The sequence below is a fragment of the Narcine bancroftii genome, chromosome 11 (genome assembly GCF_036971445.1).
Source record: "Narcine bancroftii isolate sNarBan1 chromosome 11, sNarBan1.hap1, whole genome shotgun sequence".
NCBI classification, from domain to species: Eukaryota; Metazoa; Chordata; class Chondrichthyes; order Torpediniformes; family Narcinidae; genus Narcine; species Narcine bancroftii.
The window spans coordinates 40108529-40119607 of record NC_091479.1 but is presented as its reverse complement, the minus strand read 5'-3'; the positions used below and the strand labels follow the sequence as shown (position 1 = coordinate 40119607).

The window sequence follows — 11079 nt, the reverse complement described above, 5'->3', positions numbered from 1 at the left end:
GTCCCCTAACTCTACCCCCACCCCATCCACTAACCCTAACTTTATTCCTACGCCTATGCCACCCCCTAACCCCAACCCTAATGCTACCCACCATCCCCTAACCCCAAACCTCACTCTTCCTCTACCCCCCTGCTCCTACCCCCTTCCCCTATACCTAACACAAGCCCACTTCCCCGAACTATAGACCTAACCATAAACCAAGATATAGCCCTACCCCATGTCTCCTAACACTAACCCTAACTCTACCCAACTTTCCCAACCCTAAACTAAACCCTATCCCTATCCCTTACAACCTACCTCCTTCCCCTAACCCTACCTCCTACCCCTTCCCCATACCCGCACCCCCTACAACTATCCCCTTCCCCTAACCATACCTCCTACACCTTCCCCATACCCACACCCCCTACAACTACCCCCTACCCTATCCCTTACAACCTACCCCCTTCCCCTAACCCTACCCCTTCCCCATACCCGCACCCCCTACCACTATCCCTACCCTATCCCTTACAACCTACCCACTTCCCCTAACCCTACCTCCTACCCCTTCCCCATCCCCGCACCCCCTACCACTACCCCCTACCCTACCCCTTACCACAACCCCTACCCTTACCCCCTTCCACTACCCCCTTTCTCCTACCCCCTTCCCCTCCCCCTCCTTCCCCTAGGTTAGGGGTAGGAAGGGGAAAGGGAATGGGGAGGGGAAGGGGAGGAGGAGAAAGGGAGGGGAAGGGGGTGGGTTAGGGGAGGGGATGGGGGAGGGGAAGGGGAGGGGGAAAGGGGAAGGGAAGGGCGGAGGGGAAGAGGGAGGTGAAGAGTAGAGGGCTGGGGTTAAGGCATAGGTGTGAGGGCAGGGGAAGGGGAAGATGAGCGGGAGGGGGTTGGGATGGAGGAGGGGTAGAGGAGAAGAGGGGAAGTGGGTGAAGGGACATGGAAGAGGCAGGGAATGGGGTTGGCAGGGCCAGAGGGATATGACGGGGAGGGGTTCAGGCCATCATGATGTTGTCCGTCCTCTGTTCAGCTGGGATGCGAGGTTCTTCTTGACTCGTGTCTTGTCTCTGAGATCGCTCCTTCTCCTGGGAAGAGAAATACGAGTGATAGAGATACTGTCTCTGAGGCCTGAACATAATGACTTTGGAGGGTCCCAACACTTCCCCCATCATCCCCCCTACCCCTGAACCCTCCCCTCCCTCACACCAGTACTCACCATTTTTCTTGAATTCCTGTCCATATTAAAATCCTTTTCATGCCTTTTTTGGTCAAGCCTCCGCTACTACCCCGACAATGCATTCCAGCCACCCACTACATTCTGTGTGAATAAAATGTACCCCTCACGTCTTGCCTAAATTTCCCTCAGCTCACCTTATTTAGACGTCCTCTGGTATTCTCGCCCCAGGAATGCACACAATATTCCAAGTGTGGTCTGACGAGAATTTTATACATCTGCAACGATACCTCTCGGTTTTTGAACTCAATCCCCTGACTCCTGAAGGCCAGCACACAATACACCATCTTAAACTCCCTCTCAATTTGCACAGCAACCTTGAGTGATATATGGAGCAGGATCTAAATATTTCTCTGTCCTGCACACTGTTCATAATCCTGCCATTAACCAAGTGCTCTGCCCACACATTCTTGTAATCCGCATTCAATGAAGATATTGGTCTATATGAAGCTACTTTTAATGGGGCTCCAACCTTCTTTGGAATAACTGTTATTCGTGCCCTTGAAAATTACTCTGGAAATAAACCTGGACCAGTTGCTTATTTAAGTATATCTGATTTACAGGATTGAACTCCATCTGTCACTTCTCTGCAAACTGGATGACCTATGACAACCTTCTACACTGTCTACAACATCTCTACCTCTGTGTGATCCCCTGACGTACCCACCCTTCCACTCCCATCATCATTCATAAAAATCACAAAGAGCAGGGGTCCCAGAGCAGATCCCTTTGGAGCGCCACTAGTCATTGTTCCATCTACTACTACCCTCTGTTTTCTGCAGACAAGCCAATTCTGAATCCACACAGCCAAGGCTCCATGGATCCCATGCCTCCAGACATTCTGAATGAGGCCTCCGTGGGGATCTTGTCAAGCACCTTACTAAAATCCTCGTGCAGCACATACAGACCTTGACCTTCATCTATCTCCTTTGACACCTCCTCGAAAAACTCAATTTGACTCGTGAAGCAGGACCTGCTCCTCACAAAACTATCCATGAGTTTCCCCAGCGTGTTTGGGCATTGCCCTCGGCCCCAGAATCTGCAGACTTACTGGCCAGTCCCTCCCTTACCCCTTCCCAGAGCTTCCGCATCCATTAGAACATCAAGCATTGCTGCCCAGTACAGTCCCTTTGGCCCATAAAGGCTGCACTGACCTTTGTAAATGTTCTCCACAACCTTTACCTGTACCACACCCATAGGAACATAGGAAGTGGGAACAGGAATAGGACAAAAATGGCCTATCGAGCCTGCTCCGCCATTCAATACGATCATGGCTGATCTAATTTATGACCAAACTCGACCTACCCTGCCTTCTCGCCATATCCACAAATTCCTCTATCATGTAAAAATTCTGTTCCCTTACATCCACATGCTCGTCTCAGAGACTTTTATATGTACCTATTCTACCAACCGCTACCACTTTCTCCGGTGACGCATTCAAATCTCTCACAACTCTCTGCATAAAAAAAATCTCCCCTCACCTGAAGCGGATGCTCTCTGAGATTTGCACCTGACACTTTAGGAAAGGTTTCTGGCTGTTCATTCCATCTAAGCCCCCCACAATCTTATTTAGAATAAGTTATTAAGCTGTGGAAGGGGCAAGTTGGGAGAGGGAGGAGGGGAGAGAGCTGGTGGGGGAGGGGTGAGAGCTGGTGGGGAGGGGACAAGGCCGTGTTGTGGAGAGGGATCAGGACCGCGTTGAGGTGGTGAACGGACAGACATGGGTGGATCTACCTGCCGAAATAAAGGAGCAATAAGAAGGCCATCTCGGGATCTACCAGCATCTTCTGCGGCTTGATGTCTCAATGGAAAACCCCCTGAGGATGGAAGTAGGCCATGCTCTGCTACAGCTGGTACATGAACATCTGGCAACACAACGATATAACATGACCCACTCTGCCTCCACACTGGCCGGGTCTATATCTTGAGGGTAAGGGGAGGTGGGTGAAGGGCCCCTCCCTGCCAATCAACATCCATCCTCATCATCCTCTCCACCCCTCTCCCCTCACTACCCTTTCTCTCCTCACCAGTACCCATTGAGACCCTCATGCACCCTTCATCGATATCCAGTCCCCAGCGAGACTCAGCCAGTAAACTCCTTCATATCCTCCAACCCCACCATCCAAGCTTGCCCCAGTGGACAACTTGACCACCCAGACCCACAACCACCTTGATGTAGATCATGGGAATGGGCTGCTTGGCCTTGTTGAAGTGCTGGACCATGCAGTGAACCGTCTCGGGAACATAGTCCAGACCCAGATTCAAATAAACCTGCTCTTCCTCTTGGACACAATACAAACATGTCAGCTGGATTTACCCTCCAAAACCCCGTGCCTCTCCCAACAGGAGTGCCAGCCCCTCCTGCTCTCTGTAGGCCTGATGCCCCCACTGCTCAACACAACATGGCATGAATCCAACGGCTCAGCGAGCAGAGCGTCAACAGGCCGTAGTGGACCCGTCCGCTGCCCCATCATTCGGCTTCTGGTGAGACTGCACAAAATGTGCAGCTCTGACCGCCCTCCCTCGTGAGGCAAGGATTCACCGGGGGAGAAAAACCATTGACGTTTCGAGATGAGAAATGCTTGCAGCCGGGTGTTGGCTGGGGTCGAACATGTGGAGGCTGAGTTGTTGGGACGATTCAGAGCAGGCGTTGATTTGGAAGCGCACCAAAAGGTGCCAAAAGTGAGTTATGGGGGAAAGTACATTCGTGAAATGAATTGGGGAAACAGACTGGAGGGGCTGAGTGGCCGAATTTGGCGACCTTGTCTTGTGGTCTTGGCTGCTGCTGTCTGGAGTTGAAATGGCAAGAGGTCATGAGTTAATGGGTGAGGAGCAGGGCAGCCAACGTCAAAGAGTCAGCACTGGTCAGAGGGGCAGGATGGAGGCAACAGAGAGGCTGCAGCGAGACAGATCGATTGAAGGAATGGGGAAGGTAGCAGCAAATGATATGCATCAGAGTGAGGGTGGGGTGGGTGCAGGTGGATCTTACCTTGACTACAGAGGAGAAGTTGAGAAGAGGGACAATGATGGTGTGATCCAACTTTCGCACGATCTGCAGTTTGCGGTTCTATGGCGAGAGAAGAACATCAGCAAGGCTGGGCGATGGGTCGGGGCCCTGAGGGGCAACTTGTCCAAGTTGAGGGGGGAGGCGGGGAGGAGATTTGTCAAGAGGTCAGAGGTGGGGAACTCCAAGGGAGGCCGAAGTGGGGGACTTTTCGAGAGTCAGTGGGGGGGACTTTTCGTGTCGCTGGAGTGGGGACTCGTCAGGGGGTTCAATGAAGTATCATTTCAGTTTTTATGATTGTTTTCCCAGCTTCTACAAAACAATGAATTTGCAGAAAATCTTTGATATTTGCCAGGTGAGTGTGTGTGTGTGTGTGTGTGTGTGTGTGTGTGTGTGTGTGTGTGTGTGTGTGTGTGTGTTTGTGTGTGTGTGTGTGTGTGTGTGTGTGTGTGTGAGTGTGTGTGTGTGTGTGTGTGGGATGGGGGGTTGTGTGTGGGGAGGGGGGCTGCTGTTGTGGGCTTGTGTGATTTTCTCTGTTTCCAAACCCCATGGCTGCTTTGGTCTCTGTCAGATGCTCCTCTTTCCACCCACCCTTCAAAAATGTGTTTGGGGTGTTTGTCAATTGGGTGTAATTGTGTGAAACGGGCTCATGTGTCGCAAGGGCCTGTGAACGTGCTGTAGGCCCTAAATTTAAATATCAGGGTTTTTCATTTCCACACAACTGCTCCTCCCCCTCACCTTGAATCTCTTGTCTTGCAAGATCTTCTTGATGGCAATCAGCTCTCCGGAGTCCACCAGCCTTGCCTGGTACACCACACCGAAAGATCCATTGTCGATGATTTTAACATCTGTGCAGGACTCCACCTTGGGGACGTTGGGTCCATGACACGGTGTGGCCACCTCTGTTGTGACCTTATTGCCATGTCCTCTGGGGCAGAAGCAGCAGCATTTACACACCCAGAGGGTACACAACAGGTCATTTATCCCAACCCAGCCTTGCTGTCCAAGTTAGTCTCTACCCCTCCCTCTAACTCCCTTCCAAGTGTCACCTAAATGTCAGAATTGATCCTCTGGTGGTTCGTTCCAGCTTCTCTCAGTAGAAATATTGCCACCCCAGGTCCTTCTATGATCACTCTCCTCAGACTGAGGCCAGTTCTGCAGCCGTTCACTTTGTCTACAACCCTCCCTCCATGAGAGGATCGGGTCATCCTGAACTTCAGCACGTCCCGGGGAGATGAACCACTCTGAACCCCACCACAGGTTTAGCAGAAGCCCTCCACATTCCCAGAAGCTCAGCAACATCGTGATCTTCCATGATGCAAGCGAGACCTCGTCGCCTGAGGGAGCAGGTGGTGCGGAGAGAGCCCCACTCTTCGCCGCTCAACTCTGTTGGGTCCGCCGCAGCAGAAACACTTTCTAGCACCTTGATCCAGGTCCACTGGGGGAAAGAATCCTATTCCGGTTGGGGGTGTGTGGGGGTGTATGCAAGGGTGGAAGGGATCTTGTAACCACGGGGGGGTGGGGGGTGGCGGGTGGAGGAGCGGTCCTGTCTCTCAGTGGACAGATCCCATTCCAGGTGGAGGGGGAGCTCTGTCCCATTTCTGTTGAAAGGTCTGCCTTCCATCCCCCTCGCAACTTCTCTTCTCCCTCAGACACCTCACACTCTCCCCTGCCCCGAATCCTCTACCACACTCTCATCCCCCACCCAACACCACCCCCATGGTTTCCCCAGTGCCTTCCGTCCCCTAGCACCCCATCCCCCCAGCTCAACCCTATGTCCCCTACCTCTGATCCAATCTCCCTTGACATTAGCCTGTGGTGCAACCGCATTCCTTCGCTCTCCCCTCCACTCCCCCAGACCCCATCCCTGTATCCCCTCACATGCCATTGTTCTCCCCTCCCCAGTCCCCTCCAGCTGCCTCATAAAGTGTCCTGCACTCAGGATGGGGAGAGGGGATTAAATGCAGCCTCCATTCTCTCCGCCCACACTGGGTGAAGGATGGTGCCAGAGGAAGCTCTGTCCCAGTAGGGGAGCCTGTAACAGGCTCTTTATCTCACCCATGGGTGCAGGGTGCTTCCAAACACAACCCTGTTGATCAGAGGGTCCCTGGGATGAGACTGCGTCCTACTCCGACATGGGGGCCAGAATCCCCTTCCAGGAGAGACATCTTTCTTTTGTTGCTGTGCCATGGCACGACTCAGCTATGGCTGCCCCATGCAGTGACATCATCACCCCCTCTGTGTCATCATCTCCCCCCTCTGTGACACCTCCCCTCTCTGTGACACCACTAGTGTAATGGGCAGGGACATCCAACCATTTAAATCCTTCTCAATTTCCCCAAGAAGGGGAGAATAATTCAGCTGGTCTAAATTACTCGTTGTTATCTATTCTAACTCCTAGATGTTTGATCCCATTTTGCCGCCACATTTGTTGACTATTTTCTTGACATTGGCTCTAATCCCCCTTCCTAAGTGACATGATTTTGCACATATCCCAAAAGAACTTATACCCAGAGATGTCCCCATAGTCCTCCAGGGTGGAGCACAACTTGGGCAATGAGTGTATCCGGTCTGTCAGATATATCAGAACAACTTCTGCAAATAAATTGATTTCATGCTCTTCCTGGCCTGTTCTGAAACCTTTAATGCCTGAATCCTGGCAAATGGCCTCAGCTAATCGCTCCATGGCCAGTACAAACTCACTCACTGGGAGTGTGGGGGAGGAGTCAGACCTTGATTGGCATGCCTGTTGGCTACCTCTGTCCCTCTCATCTCGACATCAGTGGCTCAGGTTGGGGGAGTCTGTGCTGCCTCCTGCAGTGCACAGCAGCGCTGCTGGACCACCTTTATCTCCTTATTTTCCTGGGCCCTCTCCAAATCTTTCCTTTCTATGATCTCACATTGGTTTCTCAGGAGAAACACTGGCAGCCAAAAGGCACCCTCTGATTCCCCTTAGATTTTGGGAACCCCGACTTCTTGAAGTGGGACCACACGTGGTGACCTATTTTCTCAAGATGTGGATCCAGGAGCTTGGACCAGTCTACCAGTTTGCCGTGGTCCGCCAGCATGCTTGCCAAGCTCCCGAACCCTGCACTCTCGTCAGTCCACCCGCAGATCTTGTTCTCCCTGCCTGCACTCGATTTCCTGCCCCAATTCCAAAGTATCTCCACTGCAGCTGTGTTCAGTCGGAACTCGAAGGACCCTGCTCACTGCACCAATTATTATGTGTGTGAAACTGATTCGAGGGTTCCCAAGGGTGGCGAATTTGAACACAGTTGTCTTTTATTGACACATGTAGTGAAGTCGCATGAGGAGTAAAAGACACACACAGACACAAACTCGCCGGATTAATCGATACACTTGCAACCACTCGTGGATAGAAGACTTGACAATCAACTTGTCACATATGATACCTTGAACAGGTCATTCATTCACTCATTGATCTTGGATGCCTGTGGGTGGTAGGGGATATGCAGGTGGCCCCAAATACTTGGCATCACCACCCATTGCTGGTCGGACGTTATCCGATAGGGTATTCCACATATGGAGCACGCTAAAATGGTGCTTGGTCGGCCCGCTGGCAGGACATCTGAGTATGTGCTGACCATCGTGAGAACATATCACTTTTTATTTTGGCAGGGGAGAGGCCTGATATGGTCAATTTATCAGACTTGGCCAGCTCCCGAACCCCAGCGAATGCGGCCCTTGGTTTTAATTGCTGACAAATAGGGCATTTGGCCATCACAGTTCTTGCAACATCATGAGACCCCCAGATCCTCTGTCCATCATAGTGCCCCCATATGCCCACATTTATGATGCACCAATGCTGCCAAGGCTCCAAGGTCTTTCTGCTTGGGGAAAATAGTGGCAGAGCATATTTGAGCAGCTCAGTCCACAGTGGCATTGCGTCAGCTTCAGCGGTTTTCCTGGAGGTGTGTCCATCCACATGGTGGACCCTGACTATTCTTTTGTTGTTCCACCTCTCAGAAGATCTGCCAGTGCTGTTGTCCTCAGAGCAGACAGCCATGGATCTGCCTCCCTGTCTCCTGCCGCCGACCCATCCACACTGACGTGCTGTTTGGCACAGCCCAGAAATCCTGTTGCACTAATTGGAAAAGAGGCTCCTGGGCCCGCCTGGTTGTCCCTTTTCGGATCAGTGCCACAGCTGCCAGCTTGGACAGTTGGCTCTCCCCTCCACCTCACCCTCTTGTGTCAGTACTTTTCTGTGGTGGGCTGGAGCGCTCCCACCTTACACCACTGTTTTTCGCACCTCCATCAGCCGGAGCCATCAGTAAACCAAGCTTTTTCCCTGCTGTTCAGCATCGAGGGTGTTGAACGGTTTGCCCCAGGCCATGGTGCCAAGCTCTTCTCGGGGTCATTCAGGTGGGAGGCTGTCACTTTCGGGCAGGACATGATTTGTTCTTGCAAGTGGCTCAGCCCTTCGATCCCGGCCTCTGTGCGGTCTGCCATGTACCACTTCTTCGGTCCGCTGTGAGTGGCATCCGCAGATTTAACCCATCACATGTTGGGGGGGTGTGGCTGGAGTGTGACTGTCTCTGCTGCCATCTGGTTCTCTGTGGTGAGCAGGCGAGCATCTGACACTCAGATGGGGAGTCGCGGGAGGCACCTTCCAGGAGGGAATTGAACAAGAAGCTGTGTGGGACTCGGTGACCTTGCCTCTTTTGCTTGACGCTCCAATAGGCCATTGTCTTCATGGCAGAGACAGGTCATTCAAAGTGTCTTCCAGTTTTGAGGGGTTGGGGATACTTGTGGTCAGTGGCAGTGGCGTTCAACAGCGTGTTTTGCCATTAAAGAAGCCATTTGTTGTTTAGGTCATCAATGAAGCGGAGAGTTTTTTTTTCTGGGCAACATTGTACAGTAGATGGAGGGGCAGGGTGAGATGGGGAATATGTTGGCACCAGTAACCCAAAAGACCCACAAACCTTTGTGCCTCAACTTGTTGGTGGGCACCGCAATGAGGATTTTGCTTTGAGCAACCATTGATATTTCTCTGCTGCCTGGATGCTCAGGAAAAAGACTGTTGGACTAGGACCCTGGACCTTTTCCAGGTGGTGCCTCCCTGGTGCCAGTGTCTGGGGTGTTGCTGCTGGTGTCCAAGACATCCTAAAGTGGGCCAGAGGTTGCGGTACATGGAGATACCAATGACATAGGGAGGAAGAGGGAAGAGTTCCTGAAAAGTGGGTCCAGGGCGGTTGGTGAGAGCTGAAAAGAAATAGCATGAAGGGAGTCATGTTGGGATGACTGTCTGGGCCATGCGACAGTGAGGGCAGGAACAGAATGAGGTGGAGGATGAAGGCGTGGCCTGAAGGTGCGGGTTAAGAGCTCCTTGAGGGCATCCTATTTGCCTTGCTCGGGAGGCTGATGTCAGAAGTCGATGAGCCTTGCTGCCATGTCCTGATGAGCAAGAACATCATGGAGGAGTAATGGATGTCATCAGCGGTGATCTCTTGGAGGTGGAACTGGTCCTTGGCCTGTTTGAACCCCACGTGTGGCTGCGACATCCAGAACGTTGACAGCTTCAACCAAACCATCTGAAGCGCCGCCTGGACCGTGATCTTCACATCCAATTGAAGGGCTGGGTCCTGCTGAGGTCACCACTGTAGCAGGCGCGCTCCCGCGAAGTCTGGAAAGAATGACATGCACCCAAGAAGTGGAAGTGGAAGATAAGTTGCTTGAACAGGCAGCTCCAGCCTCCGGTTGGAAGGCGATCCTCCCGTTGCTCATTGATTCCCACGATGTGGGAATCCCCTGGGATGAAGGGCATTGGCCCCAACGGGGTCTGCGCTGTCAGCGTGTTTGTCGGCTCTCTAGTGTAGTGACTCGTGTCTCGGTTAACAGGCCACTCCAACTCAATATGTCAGAAGAATATGGAGCCCATATTTACCAAGGGTGGGTGTGGATATTTACATGAAACCCTGACACTCCCTTTCACCTGAAGGCCTCCGTTTATTCAATGAAACTTTAAAGTAACAGACACTTCTGTTGAGGCGAGAAGGGGAGAGGTTAGGATATTGGGGATGAAGGTGGGAGGTGGTTTCTTTATTCTTTCTTTTATAGATGCCACACATTAGATGAGCATTATTATTAATTGTGTGAATTTGTTGTGGTTTTAAGTATATAAATATTTTTTTTAAATTATCGGCAGGACCACGAGTGGCAGATAGGATCATGGGTACTCTCTTCCTCCAACCCACCCACCCCAAATATCAATGGGATAAACCGGGTTCATTGTCAACGTCGTCGAGGATCCCTTCCAACTGCCCACAGCATTTGGCAGCTCTTCTCGTCGGGAAAGGGGTCGAGGAATATCGGAGCCAGTAGCACCAGGCCCAGAAACAGATTCTTCCTGCGAGCAGTGAGAATGGAGAATGATGGATGACCGGCTCAGACAAAGACTCCAAGACTCTGCTATTGATTCAACAGAATTTATTTCTTTTTTGGGAGGGACTGCACGTGTATCATTTGTCTCTCTGTGCATAGGTCCGGTTGTGTGTTTGCAGAGGTTTCCACCATGAACACAGTTTCCTCGGGTTCAATTTGAACGGGTACAGAGGAGCTTTCCTGGATTGGAGAATGTATCTCATGAAACAAAGTTGACTGAGTTCGGGCTTTTCTCTTTTTCACCCCAAAATTAACTTTATTCTAAAATTATTGACCAAGAGGACAACTGTTCCATGTCTTTTCTCATCCTCGTGTTGCATACCTATATTCTCTTCACTGCACACGTTCTCTGTTTAGCATCATTCCACCACTTTGACACCTTGTGGTTACTCCCTGCACTCTGTGGTTGAAGGGGTTCCCCTTAGTCTCCGCCCCTCAAGACCCGGAGGAT

At 51.7% G+C, this 11079-nt stretch overlaps 1 long non-coding RNA gene across 1 annotated transcript; it reads right to left on the bottom strand.

Annotated features, from left to right (window-relative positions):
* Positions 1 to 558: 558 nt before the first annotated feature.
* On the bottom strand, positions 559 to 5613 carry LOC138745284 (uncharacterized). Its single transcript, XR_011346136.1, has 3 exons — positions 4965 to 5613; positions 4212 to 4289; positions 559 to 1073 (listed from the first exon to the last, which is right to left on the bottom strand). It is a non-coding gene; the product is annotated as an uncharacterized lncRNA (long non-coding RNA).
* Between the last annotated feature and the right edge of the window lie 5466 nt (positions 5614 to 11079).